Source organism: Piliocolobus tephrosceles, chromosome 4 (assembly GCF_002776525.5).
Source record: "Piliocolobus tephrosceles isolate RC106 chromosome 4, ASM277652v3, whole genome shotgun sequence".
NCBI lineage: Eukaryota > Metazoa > Chordata > Mammalia > Primates > Cercopithecidae > Piliocolobus > Piliocolobus tephrosceles.
In genome coordinates this window covers 104593850-104613421 of record NC_045437.1, presented here as the reverse complement: position 1 = coordinate 104613421, position 19572 = coordinate 104593850, and the positions used below count along the sequence as shown (strand labels likewise).

The 19572-nt window shown below is 38.1% G+C and overlaps 1 pseudogene; it reads right to left on the bottom strand.

The window, feature by feature from the left end:
- Window positions 1-2041: 2041 nt before the first annotated feature.
- Window positions 2042-19572, bottom strand: part of LOC111542712 — a 29754-nt pseudogene continuing 12223 nt past the window's right edge.

Genomic DNA, 19572 nt, shown 5'->3' with positions numbered 1-19572 from the left:
AACACATCTGGAAAACAATGTTGGTTCACTGGGTTTTTGCATTACATGTGGTTTTATAGCCAAAGTAATTTAACCTTCTCTTTTTCTCTTCACAGTGGTTAACTATTTTCATAGTGTCTCAGGATTTCTTTATACACAATGCATGTCTTATTCAAGTCCTAAGATACCTTTATGTATAACTCAAAGTAAAGATTGTCACACCCCACTGATTTATATCATCCAAACGTGTTGCTGAAATTCCAATTATGCTGGCTGTTTCTGATTTAGCCATATAAATTCAACCGTATGGTTTGGATTTTTAAATCTCGCTATTAGCATAGGGAAAGTTATTAATACATTTTACATTAAACTATATCTAACACTTGGTACTCAACTTGTTGTTTTGCTAGGAATAGAGCATATGCCACATTATCCTTGCTCCTGGGAATACAAACTTTTCTCTATAAAGGATACACACATGTGTGTGCGCACGTGCGCGCACACACACACACACACATAAACTCTGATAAAACTACATAAGTAACTTTAGCATCCTGCACTTTTCAACTGACTCTAAAAAAGGGAATTGAAACCTTACCAGGTGCCTATGTTGATATACTTACTACTGCCAAGATCAGAATGATGATTTCTTTACTTGATATAAACAGAGAAGAGTAAAGGATTCAGACCCTGAGATCCCTGAGAAAATGGCTTTTTTTTTCTGAAGGTAAATGGTAGAAGAAAGAGGCAATGACCCAGAGGAAAATACACTCTGTATTAACCACTGGCTACAAACAGACCCTCTATCACAAGTTCATCAGGTGGTGAGAAATACATTATAGCTCAAATTGAACATGAATATATTAGTTGATATAAATATTGTCTTGAAGATGTGAAATTAAATACCAGGATTTTCTTTCCTGTATCAATTCATTTTACTAAACAGATACCATATTTGTGAGCTTGATAGCTTTGGTTAGAAGCATAATGAAAAAAAGTTAGTACATTCTCAGTTTAATTTGATAAAGATCACATAATAATGGTGACAGATGGAGCCACGTGGGGGTGGAGGCAAATTGGTCTTCTGTCCCAGACGTCAAAGACATGCTGCAGACATCAGGGAAATGTCTCATGGTTGGGAAAGGTAAGGGAACTCAGCAGGCTGGTCTTTGATACCTAGGGCTTTCATTTTTAATTAAAGAACATAACTCTGGTGAAAAGTCATCATATCATCCTATTTTATAGGAGGCTTGGATGACTGCTTGTGAAGGAAATAATGATTGGGAAAATGCCTAACATAGTGCCTGGAAGGTGCTACATGTCTAATAAAATAATAAAAGTTGACGTTTATCGAGTATCATCTCCGTGACTACTCACATCTCTATTATCGCCAGTTTGCAGGGGAGAAAACTGATTCTTAGAGCAGTTTAAAATCTTTCCAGGGTCACAAAGCTAGGATGTGATGATCTGGAGAAGCAACCAAACTGTCTGGTTTCAAACTGTGCATCTATCCACTCACAATGCCATATTCTCAGAACCTTCCTTTCTTCTTTGGGTGTAGATTAGATTACTGACATACATTTTCTGAAAAAGCTCTCTCAATACTATGTGATAGAATGAATTACTTCTTTCCCTACATGTAGGATCTCATTGGAATAGATAAAAACCTTGAATAAGCCTCATCTACAGCATCTTTTCTTCCATATAGGCTACAACCCTGACCCCCTGTGCAGAAAGATGTCTTTTTCCCTTCATTGACAACCTGTTATCATACACCACAATTTTACCAACTTTAGAGTCTGCAGACTTTTCCTAATGCCTTTTTGGACTTTTTTGTTGCAATAGCCCAAAAGTATTTGTCCTGCTCTAGGTAGGAACATGAAACAGCTGCCCACTGTCACTCATATAATAGTTTTTTTAAGATACTCAGAAACTAATTGATAATATTTCCTGCTCTTGCATTTTCTTTTCTAAGTCAAATAATTCCAGTTCCAGCTCCTCTCCCTCATCCCTCTTCATATATAAATTACTTCTACAAAGGGCCTATTTCTGAAAGTGCTAATCATTCCAGTTCCCATCCTCCAGATTTTTCAACATCTGAATATTCAGTGGGTGTCATGAACGCATCACCATAGAGTACTGAAATTATGGCATCTGGGAAAAATTTTAAACAGGCCCACAGGAATATTTTCTGTTGTTTTACAAATTATAGGCAAAAAACTAAAGAAAATTATAGTTTTCCCAATTCTCAGATGGTATTTTGTCTAATCTAATGCAAGACGAAAAGTGGAGTAGTTTATATTGTTTATCTTGTATTGTAAAATGTAGTTATTTTGGAAAAATATTACACTCTCTAAATTTAGTAATTATTCACACTTGTGTATTTGAATGTATAGCATAAGATCATGTCAATGGACTATAGGAATTTAGAAGAAAGAAGTCACACTCATTTAAAGGAATGTGGCAAAGCTTTGAAGAAAGGCAACATTTGTGAGGGATATTAAAGAATAAGTACTATTGTGACATAAACAACTTGGAAGGAAGGAAATTCTAAATGAAAAAGTAGCACAATCCAATACTTGAAGAAATGAAAACCCCTTGGAGAAGAGGAAATGGTTCCTTTTTGTGTCATTCACTGGTTGGTGTGTCAACAAACAAAAACAAAACCAAAACCCATTAAACAGTAAATAATAAGGCTGGAAATAAATATTGGAGTTAGATTATTTAAGATTTTTCAGCAAAGGTTGAATTTTCTTTAGGAAAGTAATTCCAGCAATAGAGTATACAATAGACAAAGAAACTAGCAGTAGGGAGGTCAGTTTTAAAATTCATGAAACTATAATCATTGGGATTGAAATACATTGAGTACTTATCACATGCCCAGGGGAGAGTCAGGAATATACATTTTAATATAAAAAGCGCAGGGTTCCAAAAGGATGAAAAAATAATAAAAGGTCTTGGGATCTGTGATTAGATCATTGACTGGCATTGAAGAAAGTTTATTAGAAGAATGGAGGAAAGTGAGCAGAGGTGGAGCAACAGAAGTGGGACATGGGAAAAGGACATGATGGTCATGGCATGTTTTCTTGTTGGTTGGTTTTTGGGATATGAGACTTATATAGCTAATGCAGAGAGACAGATTAAAGAGAAAAATTAATGGCAACCCCAAGTGCGATGAGAAAAAAATGACAAAGATGGAGGCATAGTCTTGGAGGAAAGAGTAACAGAGTCAAATTACAGAGAGATTTTTGAGGTAGAGAGGAGGAAAGTACAGGGATATCATATTGTCTGACAATTCTTTTAGTCCAGTGGATGTAGAATTGTTTATGGGGGATGAGGGGAACAAATGGTGCCTGAACTTATAGGAGTGAAGAAGATTTGGCATAATCTTCATGCAGAGCAATAAAGGGTTAAGAAATCAATCGCAAAGCAACAGTGAATGCCCAACCAGGAAGGGTAAATAGCATGGATGTGTAATAAGCATCTGCAGGATGTTTGATGTAATGACAACAAAACATCTGATAAATTCTTCATTTGCTTTGATGATAATTTCATCTTTCAGATGTAGAGGAATGGGCCAGGGAATTAGTAATCTGTTCTTAATTCTGATCAACAAGAAGGGGAAAATGTTGCCAATAATGGGAACTGTGATCATTTTACCTGAATGTGTGTAACACAGATAATCTGGATATTAGAAAAGTCAATGCTGGAAAGTTCTGTGAGCTCCACAACATACACACACAAGAAGGCAAGGGGGACCATAACCATGGTAAATATGAAAGAGAAGCAAAAATCTATGTAAAAAGTAACATGAAGACCCAGCTAAGAATAAATTTGGGCAGACATGACAACAGGAGTATAATGGAAAATAATTTAAGGGAATTGACAGTATATCTCTTATATCAGTGATATGATGTGGTCAATGTGAACTTCGACTGCATACCTAAAAGGAGTGTGTACAACAAAGAAGAGCCATCTTATTGGATTGAGTTTGGTTGCCATGTCTAAGAAGATGTTAAACATGACTTTTCTGCTTCTCAGATTTTTGCAACAGACCCCAAAGGCCATGAATATTACAAGAGGTATCAAGTCCTTCCACATCCCAAATGGAAATGCTAGATAACTTTTGTGGAACAGTTAATGGACAGTAAATCCAGTTTTGTTTGCACGGGCCTATTACTCACTTCAATGGGAGAGAAAAAAAGAGGAACATTCTCCACTCCTTAAATCAAGAGAAGGGAGGCTTTGAACTCCCTGAGAACTTTGTTCTTATCTCCTGGAGTTTGGAGCAGAGACACTTAACACCTGCCTCATCCCAGAAGTGTAAGATGGACAAATGGGGTCAGGGACCTCTGAGAAGTACAGCAGAGAGGAAAGGATAATGTTCGGAGGAAACTGGGAAAAAGCTGTCATGTCCTGCAGTTCACCTGTGGGCTCAGCTCACAGGAAAACACAAGCCTAGAGGTGCAATGTGCCCCCAAACCCAGGCCTTGTAAGTGACCAGCCAGAGGATAAACCATTATCTAGATCAGTGCTTCTCAAATTTTGGTCTACATTTGAATTACCCTGGGAACTTGTTTAAATAAGTTTCCTGAGCCACACCTCCTAGAGATTCTGATTCCTTAGGACTGAGATAGGACCCAAAAATGTGTGTTTGAAACAAGCTCCTAGGTGATAATAATTGTGTAATTTATGGACCATACTTTCAGAAGAACTGGTTTAGATGTCATCAGAAAAGCACCTCAAAGAATGTGTAATGGTGTCATGTAAAAGAGAGAATCGGCTTTGTATATCCATTATACCTCGAAGGCACATTTAACCGTGTCGGCCATGTTCCCATAGTCTCTTCTTCCTCAGCCCAGCACTAAATGGTGGGAAACAGCAGTCAGAAAAAGAAAAAGAGCTATGAAACAATAAATATGCAATCATATTCTGTCCCCTAACTCCAGGCTTCTGAGACTGGGTCAGATCTTGGCAGGAGAGGATAAGCCCTAAACTGGACATATATTTGGAATTTTGAGCAAACTGGGATGGACCAAACTGGAGTTACAGCGTTATTAGTTGTTAAATGTCCAAGAGGACTACTCTTATTTCCCACATTAGAAAAGCTACAGGGTCTGTTTCAAACTTTGGACAAAGGTAGAAACAGAACTGGTTTGAAAACAATGGATAAACTGATAACGTTGATTAATCAGCTTATTGAATCAACCAATTGCAAATATCTTAAGAATGGTGTTTTTCAGACTCTTGGCAGGTCCAGAGAAGTGCAGCCAGTATGATAACACACTGAAAGTCTCAGCAGAGAAGCACCCATGCCAATAAATAAGGAGCTCCAGCCTGCAGAAAATCTAGGAGACATAATGACACACTTAAAGTACTAAAGGGTTTTATTGTCAACAAAGGATTAGCCTTCTGTGTGGCCACAGAGGCTGCAATTAGCTTAAGTTACTGGAAATTAAGGGAGGGGTCTGCTTGGAGTCAATATAAGAAGACAACAGCTGAAGGCATATTTTTAACACCTGGTGATGGCCACTTGCCTTGAATGGTGAAGAGAGCTTTAAACATGGCAGAGGGTACATTTTGGTTGCCATCTAAGAGCACATTAGTTTCTACAGAAATGTTTTGCAACTTGGAGGCAGGTATACATATAGCGAGAGGTGGGTTTCCCAGGCTGGAGTCATCAGGACTTACCTAACTCCCTGTCCCCATGTTCTACCACATACTCCAGCTAAGATGGCCAGCCCTCTACTCCATCTTATCTCTGCTTGGGCTCCAGGACTACTCCTAACGTGACAATGGGGACTCAGGGTTCTGAGATGAGGGCAATACGCATGGTTTTAGTCCTGGTTAGTTGAGATTTGATACATAGGCCTTGGCAATCAGTCCTTTCCAAGACAAGTTTACAAGCTAGTCAGAGATGGCTGGATCCTGCCTGGTTCTTGCCAGTTCCTCTCCCTGTCCTCCTCAGTCTGGCACTACAGCAACAGCTCTGTTGAAATAACTGACTGGGAGTCTAGGTTTGATGGGAAACCAGGGAAGTTAGAGACAGGGGTGAGAAGCATGGAGAGTCAAAGTGCAGATAGGGAAAGTAGAAGAGTGATGAGTAAGCACAACACAAAGAAGGAAGGAGAAGAGGAGGACTCTGCTGCTCTCCCTGACTCTGAAATGCAGACATGTGCTTGTTAGGCCTTGTATGGACTGTCACCAACAGGAACAGCGATTAGTTGTGCCAATCAAAATTTTGAGCAGACAGAAAGACATTGTGTCTCTAGCTCAAAGGTTGACATATAATAATCTGGAATCAAGAAATTCTTAATTCTTCACTGCAAATAGCTTCCAAATGTCCTCAGGGGCAGAGAAAAATATGACTGGGGTCAGGTGACCACAAGATAGTGATTGTGACAGCTGCAGGCCTTCGCATTTACTTAGTGCGACAATTGGCTTTTAAACAATGTCTTTCCAATTTGTTTTCAACATAGCAGCCAGGGTGCTCTTTTCAAAACACAAATCTGATCATGTCATCAACCTGCTTAAAACCCTTGAATGGCTTCCCACTGATCTTGGAATAAAGACCAAATTTTTAACAAGGAGCTGCCTGGCTTGGCCCCTGTGGAGATTGGGAGTGGGGGTGGGGTTCACCCTTGTGCAAGCTCTTCTCAGGATCTGGGATGCTCCCCCCGCCACCCACCCGCTTCTTGGTTAGCTTTTACTCAACCTTGTTCTTTAGATCTAAGCTCAAATATCCCATTCTCCAGGAAGCCTTCCCAGGTCTATGCCCCCGACTTGGAGTCCTTTGTTGTTGCTTCTCAGAAGTCTCCATTCTTTTCTGTTAAAGCACTTATCTCAGTTTGTAATTATACATTCATCAGTGCCATTATTTGTTTACTTCTCTCCCCCTACCTCCACTAACCTCTCAGCTCCATGCAAGTGAGAAAGATCTTTCTATTCACCATCTTGTCCTAGAGCCTAACACTGTGCCTGGCTCATGGGAGGCCCCCAATGCCTTCTGATTGAATGAGTGATGGATTGCCTAAATTGTGTTTTCCTTCTGCAATTTTGAATTCTGTAAAGGGAGGAAAGTGTTAACCTGACATGAGAACAAAATTCTTGGTTCTGTTTTGTCTGCTTCTATGCAATGATTTATTTTAAAATATAGAACCCTATGAGCTATAATCTTCCTTCATATTATATAGAAATCAGTTCATCAAAATAACTCTCTAACTCTACCTGGTATGCTCATTTATTCCCCATTTTCTCTGGAATGAATTTAAGTAGTCCTTCTTAGAGTTCATCTTCTTTTGGGGACTTGTATACAGAACATTTCATTTTAGGTTAATTCAGTTGAGATTTTTACTTAAAGGCACCCTAAGTTACATTGACAGGTAAATGTTTATGAAAAGATATATATATATATATCTGTATGTGTGTTTTTCAATCCATCTAAAAAATATGTATTTTCATGACTTGAAATAGAAAAGATTGGATTAAGGCAAGGAAATCTTTGCAGTACAAAGTTTCCACCCCCAGACTCTTACCCTCTTCAGCTAACTTCTGCAGGATTTGGTGGAATAAGCAGGCAGTCATAATTTCCTGATGACTGACTGAAGGATATATACTTCCCCTCCTAATGAAATCCTCAGTAGTGAGTCATGGTGCCAGAGGCACTGTTCTCAAGGCTCCATTCTGCTTATTCCTAATCCAAATTCTGAAAAGAGCACACATCTAAATCCAACCCTTTAGATCTCTGTGTGGGACTGGAGTATATATTTCTTTTCCAACTTCTCTCTCTCTCTTTCTTGTATCCTCTGCAGCAGAACTGACAGCCACTGGGCAGGAGTGGTCAGCTTTAGTAAGCATGTTGGCAACAGAGAAATAAAGAATCCATTATCATTGCTGACTGTGCTGTGATGGTGAATGTCTTTTCATAAGGCCACAGAAATGGACATTTAATCATTTACTGAGTCACAGTAGACCCTGGGCCAAGTAATTTAGATGAACAACTTCCAGTATGACTACCTACAAATGGTAAAATGTTATAGAAATCTGGTTATTTCCTTTAAGAGTATAAATCTGATACTTCTGCTCCCTTGGAAAAGACATTTTCTTGTGGTACTGGGAAAGAGAAAACAATTTCTTATTTTATTCTATAACACCCTCTAGTTATCGTCATATTTCTCATTATCTTTTCCCTGCCAGATTTCTAAAAGAATGGGTCTTCAAGCCCTTCCTTTTTTTCCTCACCACCTATTTTTTTTCCGAACTGCTGATTTTTCTTCCCACCAAACTAGAACCCACAAAGGTTCTAGTAGCCTACTCTAATAGCTTTTTAATATTTGTTTCCTAAAGTAATTTTAGGAAGTTGGCCATTCTCATTCTTTCTGTCCTCTCTACGACTTTTAGTTTCACAGAGGTCAGCCCGGCTTGACCCTAGGCTTCAGTGTCAGTGCTTTAGGGAGATTTTCTTCTTCATGAAACAGGCTTCTGGATTTTAGCTGCCTGTGTCCAAACTCCACCAAACTCCAAGGTCCAACCTTGTCTTGGTTTTCTCTCTAACATTCTCCTTCAGAGTTCTCATTCATTTTCACATTTTCAATCACCACCTGTTACCAGTGATTCCCAAAATGTTCTCTAGCACTTAACTTTCTCCCACAGGATCAACCTCACAACCTCATCATCTAGTTGAACATCTCTACATTAATGACCATCTTGGTAACATGTTCATGTCATGCTCCCTGTTTCCCTCCAAGTCACCTTTTTCTACTCACTGAGACTTTAAATCTTCCTTCTCACATGATCTGTATCCCAAAGTTACTAAAGTATTTTCTATATGCCTCTAATGTCTGTTCTGCTTTCCATATCCACTGCCACCAATAAGGTCCAGAATCTTTTTGCATCATATGTAGATTATGGCCATAAGCTTCTCATTGGTTTCCCAATAATGCCTTCCCCACATGCCCCCCTACAGTCCATCTTGTCCCCTTAAGTTAGAGAATCATTTATACATTTGAAAAAATCATTGTCTTAAAGAAGAATTCTAAGCTTCTCATCTAGGTGTGGCAGGAAGACTCTTGAGATATTAATTAATAGGGGATACTCAAACCCTACCCCTACCCCTCTATTATTAATATCTCCTATCCCATTTCTCAAAGGTGACCTAGTTTTTTGAAGATAGTGCTAATGTCTTTGAAGGTAGTTAGAGGTGAGAAAGGGTGATTGCTACAGATTCAGAAAAAAGGGAATACAGTGTGTCTTCCACGGAAATGCCCCCCAAAGCAGGTAAGACTTCAGAAGCAATGGCTTTAGGGTCTACCCAAGAGATGGGATCATATTCACATTCTTAGCAAAGATTCCCAGATGCCACTGTTTAAAAAAAAAAAAAAAAAAAAACCAGCAAGAGAGTCACAGGACTTTAAGGGGCTGTAAAGGACTTCAATGAGCACAGTAAATAAGAATGGTCAGCATCTTCACACTGGAATAGGCAATAGAGATCTGATCCTTTTTTTTCTGAGATTCAGACATGTTTTCCAGATTCTAGTGTATTTTGGAATGACAGACAGCAAAATAGTAACTAAAATGGACTTTTCCACCAGGCTTAGCAGAAGTATGCTCAGAGTGGGATCGAATTTGGACTAAGATTCATATCCTCTACTCAAAATCCAATAACCCCCCAAAATCTGCACCCCTTCATTTAGTCACTCATCGAAAATACACTGTGTGTTATGGTTTGAATGTGCGCCCTCCAAAATTCAGATGTTGCCAATGTGATAGTATTAAGAGGTGAGGCTTTTAAGAGGTGATTTCTTCCTCAGTGCTCCTCCCTCATGAAACAGATTAAGAGCCTTATGAAAGAGGTTTCAAACAGCATTCAACTATCTTGCCCTTCTGTCTTCTGGCATGTGAGGATGTTGCAAGAAGTCCCTCCCCAGACAGCAAATGCAGTGCCTTGATCTTGGACTTCCCAGCCTCTAGAACTGTAAGAAATACACTCTTTATAAATTACACAGTCTGTAATATTTTATTATAGTAGCACAAATGGATTAAGATACTGTATATCTATTATGCTGCCTGGAAAGACAAAGGTAAAATAGGACATTTTCTGACCTCAAGTTATAATAGTGAGAGAAACAGGCAAATTCTCTCCTTTCTCTTCTTCAGGGAAACCTTCCCTACCTTTCCCTGATCTTGGTCAAATACCCTATGTGCATTTTTAATAGTATGTGTTCCTGTGTTAAATGCTCCCAAGAAGAGGTAAATTTACATTTACTTGAGAAGTTATTTCATTAATTTCTATCACCCCCCCAATAGACTAAATTCCATGAGTGTAGGGGCCATGTCAGTTTTTGTGCAGTCAATGTTTGGAAGGGACAATGCCTGCAGTGAACACTTCCTTTTCTAACAGTAGTACCTTCTCCACTGTACTTCACAACCTCTGCCATAGTCTTACAGATCTGTGAACACATCATTGCATTTTTTTTTTTTTTTTTGCCTTTAAACCTTTCTTTTACCATTCTCCTTCAACTGAATGCCAGCCCTCACTCTCATTATGACTCTTGAGGCACAGGATATATAGAGTCTGATATTTCAGTTATACTTTTCTCTGTAATTGTCCTGTCTCTCCAGTTGGTTAGCAAGCATATCAGTTGTCAGTACTGTATTTTATAATAGCCCAAAATAAGGTACACTTAGTGTGTACTCAACTAGAGACCACTTTGCATATGCTTTGGGGATTGCATTTTCTGCAAGAGACTTCTCTGATGGTTGAATATGCATGGTAGCCCTAATTAATTGATATTTGTTGAATGAATATGGTCCAAAGCAGGACAACATGTTTGTAAGGCTCATTGCACTCAATTCATTTCCACAAGTTGATTCATTTCAACAAACGTTTCTTGAGTTCCTACTATGTGTCAGGAACTCTTCCAGGCAACTGGGATACTTCCAAGAATAAAACAAAGATCATTCTTTCCCTGGGGCTTATAGTTTAGTGGGAGAAACATATAGTAAGCCATAAATAATAACAGTATGAAAAGTAGAAGATGGGAAATTCTATAGGAGAAAAGAAGAGTACAGGATGAATGTTTGGTGAAAGTTAACTTCTTGCCTCCAGATCTGGTCTAGTTCTTGTCGCGTCAAAAATGAAGGTCAACCTGGAATAGGTCCTTATAAATTAGGTAAGGATCAAATCACCCCTCATCTAAAGGACTCAGACAGAAGCTGGAACAATTTGGAAGCCCATGTGGAGTTAATTGACCATAACCAGGGCAATGAGGCAGGGAAGTATTCAATGATAACATTAAGAAATTGCACGCTGTGGCACAATAATGTTCATTTTGTAACCATGTTAATTGAAGTTAATAGGATTATTTTTATTTCAGTGATAATAATTAACAAATACTTTTGAGAGCCAACTACGGACATTATACCTAGCTTTTCTTACATTATCACTGCAAATGTTTACAAATAATAGACCATGCATGATATGTGGTCTATTTTTGCTTCCATTTTGTAGATAAGGAACTGCAGACATAGAGACTTTATGTAAGTTGTCTAAGGTAACACAAATAGTGCATGACAAGGTGGTGATTTGGAGACAGCAGCCTGACTCTTTAGTCATACTCTCAACCGCCACACCCTACAGCCTGGTGATGATAGGAGACTGGGAAGTCAACCAATGGGAGGTTTAAGTACTGAATCTACCCATGTGCAACAATAAGTAATTATGAAATTACATGGATAAATACAACTAAAATATAGTGTCATTGTTTCCATCAGGCAAGAGAGAACATAGGAGAAAAGAAATGCTGAAAAACAAAGGTATTCATTATACCAAAACCATGGTCTTAAAAGTAAATTAAAGACTCTTCATTCATTTTTTTCACAACATGGACTGAATCTCTCATTCAGATACATCCAGAAGGCCTGGTACTAATCAATAGAAATGCTTGTAAATCTTAGTAAACATAATTTTATCTAGCTGCTTGTCTTGACTGATTTTGATTAGTTTAATTCAAACCTCAATACTGGGGTTGTGGAATACTGTTTGGAATTTCTCAAGACATTAGCTTTCCTTCTCTTAGATACAGTATATGTTTCCATTTTTATTAGATTGTCTAATGCACCAATATATGTAATTCCCTGTGATCTTTTTTATATAAGGAAGTTATCTTCAATTGATGTTTCTGTTGGACAGGCTGGGCTGCCCTCCAGGTGCCAATTGCCTGGTTAAAGGTCATCTGGAAATCGTATGGGACATCTCACTGGCCATCCCCTGAGCAGAGTTCTGCTGGGATCTTTAGAAAAATACATACCCAGTTCCAGGAAATACATCTTTTCTAAGTTACGAAGAGCATTCCCTAGTGATCTTTTAAATCCAAAGAGCCCACCTACTGCATAATTGAATTGAGACACGCTTTCCATGATATCACATGTGGGTGCATGCTAGTTGAGGCCAAAAGATAGCTTTGTCATTTTCTTTAAATTTCAACTCAAAACTCCAAAAAGTCTTCCTTAATTAACTTCCGCCATTTAGCATCTCTGCATATAGCTTGATAAATATTGTCATCATGCATTAATCTTGGCTCCTTAGTTCATGTATGTGTGCTTTGAATGTCTTCCGGGTGACATTCTGAGGACTGGAATCATGTCTTCTGTGCCTTTTCTATTTCTAGCTTTCTTATTATACCTGTCTACCTAAGTGCTTAATGGAAACTTGTTGAGCTGAAGTGAATGGAGCTGAACCCTTGAACTGACAACTATATATCTAGATGATTCTGTGCAGCCCCAATGCAGATGTACATCTCAAAGCCCTTTTAGCTTCAGAGCACTATAGTCTCCATTTCTTCCACATATCTACAGCATAGAGAATTTTGCAGCCTCAAAGGCTCAGAAAGCAGCAGGAGAAGAAGCCACATATCCAACTGGCTTTTATTTTTTCTTTTCCTAAGTAGGTGCTATTGATTGTTTGGCCTCTCATAAAATACAGGCTTTAAGTCAGCTAACTGCCTACTCGATTTTGTTCATTTTTATTTGTGCCAAATGAAAGTTTTCCAAGAATGTTCATTTATAATCTAGAAATATTTATTAGGTATATATGTTTTTGTGTCAGAAAAATTAAATCCAGAGGAAAATCATTCCTTGAGTAATATGGAAAAGGAACAACTCTAAAGACAAAAGTCAACTGTATTTGAATGAATTACCCATTCATGTTGGGCTCTGTCTCCCTACTCTTCATTAAGAATTTATCAGTTTCTTAGAAGGAAAACCTACTATACGGTGACTTTATATCAATATTTAATGTAATAGTGCCTGGAGCACTGGATTGACTTTCTTACTGTGAAAATGGGAAAGAAAATTAAGACACTGCTCTATTTTCTAATGGTGAGACCCTTAGATAAACTACATTTTAGTTGTTGTTCTATATATTCTAGGAGTGATAATGATCAGGTTCTTTGTGTTCATTGATATGTTCTTGCTAGTTTCATTTTGTTAGACTTAAGTGCAGCATTTAATGTTATTGATCAGTCTGGAAAGTACCAAAATGCCCTAATACTCCCATGGCTATGTGGCTTGGTGCTACTTTGTCAAGAAAAGGTGGCTTATTGGACTTCTTTGTTAGGTTCCTGAAATACCCACCTTTTCCCCTACTTTCTCTGAGAGTAATACCTCAAGTGCTAATAAGTATTACATATTAACAAAAATCCCAACAGATTTTTGCATTCATTTTTATATCTAGTACATTCAGGCCAAGCTCAATTTATTTGTGACACCGACAATCCTCTTATTTTTTCCTCTGCTGCCTACCTATCTACCTTTCAGTGTCAGATATGGTGATTCTGTCGCTGCTCAGGTAGATGTTAACTCTGATACAGCATCAAGTTCACCTAACACAAAAGACAGGACACCATGTAAAATAAGAACAGGAAAGAGGCAGACACAAACCACTATGAGGTATTATGTACCAGCAGAGGTATATATAACTCAGGCCAAGGTCATATTGTATTGTTGGTGGGGGTGGTCACAGGGGAGCATGGGGTCCTGTCTTTGTTGCTGTTGGCTTTCCTTCTGGGACACCTGACAGTACAGAGATGAGAAAGCTAAGGATAGAGTGGGAATCAATATGGTGACCTCATCAGGCAGTCACACCTGAAGTGTCCTCACTTTGCCATTGAGTTTGGCTACAAATGATCCTTGATCAATCCCATGAGATAAAGGTTCCCAAGATTTTCTCCTCAAAAGCATCCTCTCAAAGTGTTCCCTAAGAGCTCTTTCATCCCTGCATTTTCCCATTACCAGATTTCTGCATGGTAAAAAGTGAAACTTCTTTCTCCATGGACTTGAATGTGATGGGGACAGATAGAATTGGGGCCTTGGAAAATGCCTTGGTGATGAACCAATTTGCCCATTATTAAGTGCATTTGGAGAATCCATCTCTGAAAAAGCAATTTTCAGCCCCAGATTCTGATAGTTATATTGAAGCCAAAGTATAACTTTTGTTCTTATATCTCTCAACTCTGGTATTTCCTGTTGCTTTAAGACCACTATATTCTGGATTGTGTATTACCATCGCCATCCAGATGAATCAGGACCAGGAAATTATCACTTCATAGTAGAACAGCTCACCACAGAATGCATACATGATACCCCACCTCTCATCTGTGGACAGGCTGTCTTGCCCAGATTTCTGTGGTGAGTGGGTTTGAAGTCTGTTGGCCAGCTGCAGAATGGAGAATACTCATTAGTCAGCCCTATAGAAATAAACTTCTGGTGATACCTTGTTTATCCAAGCATAGCATGCCTTCAACTGTATAACTAGAGATTTTATATATGTGTGTATACAGACATTATTCTATATCTATACATATATATGGTTGATGTGTATATGTAAATATATAGAAGGTAATTGGTTATATAAATATATAATATGAATAATCCTTGAGAAAAACAATATGTTGAGAAGATACTGTGGAGCCTACACTGAGAGGTAAAATATTTTTCTTGAATATGGAAAATATCTGTTCATTCTTCTTCTTTTGGTATCTGTGAGGCTTTTATCTGTGAGTTTATATAATTTGGGTAGAACAGAGTGCAGCTCTGTCATCAAGGGCAGGCATGTGACCCAGAGCTAGCCACTTGGATTATCTCTGAGTTTGGTTTAGAGATGGCTCATGATCTAGTCAGGAACAATGCAACTCAGTTCTAAGAGGTTAGAGGAGCTGTTGGGGAAAGAAGCTCTGTAGCTGGTGTAGCCATCTTGGCTCTAAGAGTGAAGAGGCTGCATAAGAATGGGACTCATGCAAAGGGTGGTAGAGCATAGAGGCAGAGAGAGCCAGTGCTCTAGAGGATAGAATGTACAGTTAGGTGAACTTATAAATCATCTCTTTTGCTTAATCTAGTTTAAACTGAAATTCATTTAAAATTGAAGCTGAACTGAACCATACATGGGTTTATTACTCAGGTAAGTCAAGGAAATGCTGCATACACAGTGCATTAGCCTTTTAGCAAAGCATCTGACAGTGTTTCTCATGAAATCCTTGTGGATAACATGTAGAAATTTGGAGTGGATGCAAGTACAATCAGGTGACTTCATCAATAATTGAAGGGTCATGTCCAAGAATGCTAATTCCATGTCAACCTGAAGGGAATTTTATAGCTGTGTGCCTCAGGGTTCTTTCCTGGGCCTGTCCTTTTTGACATATTTATCAAAGGTTTGGATGAGCACACTGATGGCATTCCTATCAAATGCTACAGATGACAAGATGATTGGAGGACTAGATAGTATGTTGAATAACAGAGACTAGTTTCTAAAACTCCTCATAAGCTAGAGTATTAAAATGGAATTTTAAGAAGAACAAGTGTAAAATCTTTGAATTAGGTCCAAAAACTAATTATACAAATAACTGGGTAACACTGGAAATTTAGTCAAGTATAATTTTAAAATGGACAGCAACATGATACGGCTGCCAAAATAAATAAATAAATAGAGTTAGATTGGACTGCACAAATAGGATACAGTAGTGATGGAGGCAGATGTCATATTGCACATATCATGAGGTTAGGTTTGCAGGGTAGAAAGACATAGAGCCAAAGAAAGTAAGGTTTTCAAATATTTCTACCTGAATATGTAATGATCTTCCCTCAATGTGCCAATGGAAATATTCACAGCGCTCTCTCTGCTCCCACCTGCTATTTGTATATTCTATGTTCCCCTTTCCAGAGAGGGTTTTCTCTGAGAAAAAAGTTACATTATGCTACATAATAAAGGAGAGTGTGAGAAAGAAGGAGGGGGTAGAGGAATACACAGAAAAGCCAGTGAGCACATGTGAAGAAAGAGCTGGGTGTGTTTAAAGACAGAAGGGTCTGGTGCGGTGGCACATGCCTGTGGTATCAGCTGCTCAGGCTGAGGTAGGATGATTGCTTGAGCCCAAGGGTTCTGAGCTTTTGTGTGCTATGCCAATTGGGTGTCTGCACTCAGTATGGCATCAGTATGGTGACCTCTTGTGGGTGGAAGACCACCAGGTTGCCTAAAGAGGAGTAAACCAGCCCAGGTCAGAAATGGAGCAGGCCAAAGCTCCAGTGCTGATTAATAGGAGGATGGTGCTTGTAAATAGCCACTGCATATCAATCTGAGCACATAGCAAAACCCAGTGTCTTTTTTTTTTTTTTTAAAGTGGGGGGGCAGAGAGGCTCTAGAGTACGTTTTAGAATAGGAAAGAATGGGTGAGAAAAGAAAGGGAGGGAATTTAATTTGGATTATAGTAATCACTCAAGTGTTAACCCAAAATGCATTTTTAACATAATTACCTGGCTTTATTACAAGGAATCCATGGATTTGTGTTATCAAAGACTTTTCATATACCTGCATTTCATTTCCTGCCACGTTCTAATCCACTCATTTTCCCACCATAGGCTGATGAAAGTCTTATGGGAAAAACTACTACATTCCTAACCAAGAGGATATGTGGTTTCATACCATGATATGATTGGGTCTAGAATTAAACAAAGCTAATTTCTTCAAATGCTACTGGGTGAACATGGTACGGGAGGTTTGGTCAATGTAATCACATTGAAATAAATAAAATTTGGAAGAGAAAATTTGCCATCGTTTGTAGTTTACATAATAATTTACTTAAAAAAAACAAGCAAATCAACAAACTGTTAAAAGTAATATGAGAGTTCAAGTCAGCAAGATAGAGAAATAAAATATCATTAACCAAAGAGAAATAACATTTTTTACACTAGCATTAACCAGTTAGAAAATACAATAGAAAATAAAGCACTATTTACAATAACACAAAGCTATGAACTACCTAGGAAATAACCTAATGAAAATCTTTACAGGGGAAGTTTTAAGATTCAACTGAAAGAAGATAGATTTGAATGAATGGAAAGTTACACCATATAAATGGATGTGATTGTTTTACAATGTAAAGATGTAGACTTCTGCAAATTGACCTGCAAATTCAATGCACTTCAATAAAAATTCCAGCAGAATATTTGCAGAGAACTGGATAAACTGACTCTAATTAATATGGAGCAGTAAATTAATTAATTAATATAGAACAACTAAGACAATTTTGAAAAAGAAGGGCAAATAAGAAAACTGCCCTAGCAGACACTAAGAAACACTACAAATATTATGACAAATTATACTAGTTAAAACAATATACTACTGGTGAAAGAACAAATGACAAATATAAAATAATAGAGTTACAAAACACAGTTTCATAGAGTTATACAGAGTCTCAGGGCAACCTTTGAAGTCTCAGGGCAGAAAAGTATGTCTTTAAGTAGAACACCCTAGGAATAATCCATAAAGAGATAAGGATTGAGTTCGACTACATCAAAATAATTCGTTTCCTATTGAACAAGGAATGTTACACACAACATTAATAAATGACTCATAGACTGGGAGATCTTCACATAAATAACAGACAGAACATTAGTTTCTAGAATATCTAAGGAACTCTGAAAAATCTTCAGGGAAAGGACAGAAACCCAGTAGAAAAACAAACAGGGAAAAGGTATGAATAGGCAATTCATAAAACTCCAATGGTGAAAAACTGATGAGATGCTCAGTCTCACTAATAATCAGAGAAATACCAATTAAGACTATCATGATATATCACTTGATACTATTCACATTGACAAAATTCAAGTGTTAAAGGTATCATCAGCTGGCAAGAATATAGAGCTATAGGAGCCCTCATGCAAACCAGGGGGGAACATAATCTGGTACCTAATCCATTTTGGATTGCGATGTTGCAGATTTTTTTTTTTTTTTTTTTTTTTGAGACAGAGTTTCGCTCTTGTTGCCCAGGCTGGAGTGCAATGGTGCGATCTCGGCTCACTGCAACCTCTGCCTCCCAGGTTCAAGTGATTCTCCTGCCTCAGCCTCCCAAGTAGCTGGAACTACAGGTGTGTGCCACCACACGTGGCTACGTTTTTTGTATTTTTAGTAGAGACAGGGTTTTACCACGTTGGCCAGGATGGTCTCGAACTCCTGACCTCATGTGATCCTCCCACCTCGGCCTCCCAGAATGCTGGGATTACAGGCGTGAGCCACTGTGCCCAGCCAATTTTGCAGAATTTAATGGTACTATGTATTCGTGTATCCAATGATTCAGAGACTCTACTCCTGGCACAACTATGTACAGGGAGACACACAAGAAGGTGCGTTGCAGCATTGTTTTTGGTATGGTGAGTTGGAGGTGGTATGCGTATCTTTCACTGGGGAAATAGGGAAGTATAATACGGTACTTGCCTAGGATGGAATAATATGCAGTAGTCAAAATAAATTAATTAGATTGCTATGTAGTAACATGGATAGATCTCAAAAACATACTGCTGAGTGAAATAAATGAAACTTATAGCACACAATAATTGTGTAAATTCCTCCCCCCATTCGCATATACCAGAGAATATTTTTACAAATACTGATAGATACATATTAACAAATGCACAGAAGGTAACTTGGAAGAACTGACAATGCAAACATAAGAATGAAGACTTGTGAGAAAATGGGGAATAGGATCAGAGATGTGGATGAAAGAGGAAAGTAAATTAACAGGAGTGGCTATGCATGGGCTAATGAAGTGCTATGAACCAAAGAGCATGATTCACTCACTGCTGTACAGGTAAGGACCAAAAAAAATAAAAAATGAAGAGGGTCAGGTAAGGTTAAAAAAAGTGACTTCTTGAAGAATATCAAACCAGGATCTCTTTTTCCCTAAAAAATTTAAATGAGGCTTTATTATCTAGATTTCAGGCAAAAGCTATTTTTAAATGATCCATAAGAGGAAGTATCATTTTGCCCTGAGGTCCTAAGGTTTGAACTGTCTATACATCAAAAGAAATCAACATAATTTATAAAATATGCATCCTTTCTGTCCTTTCATATTTTTATCTATCCGGTTATAACCTAATGCCTAACCATTTACATGGTGTCATGGTATATAAACCATTTTCATGTGAACTGTAACATTTGATCTTCACAAAAAATTATAAAGTAGACGACTCAGGTATTAGTTTTCCTTTACAAATGAGGGGATAACAGTTTATAAATGCTCAATGATTTACCAAACTCTTATTGGCAGA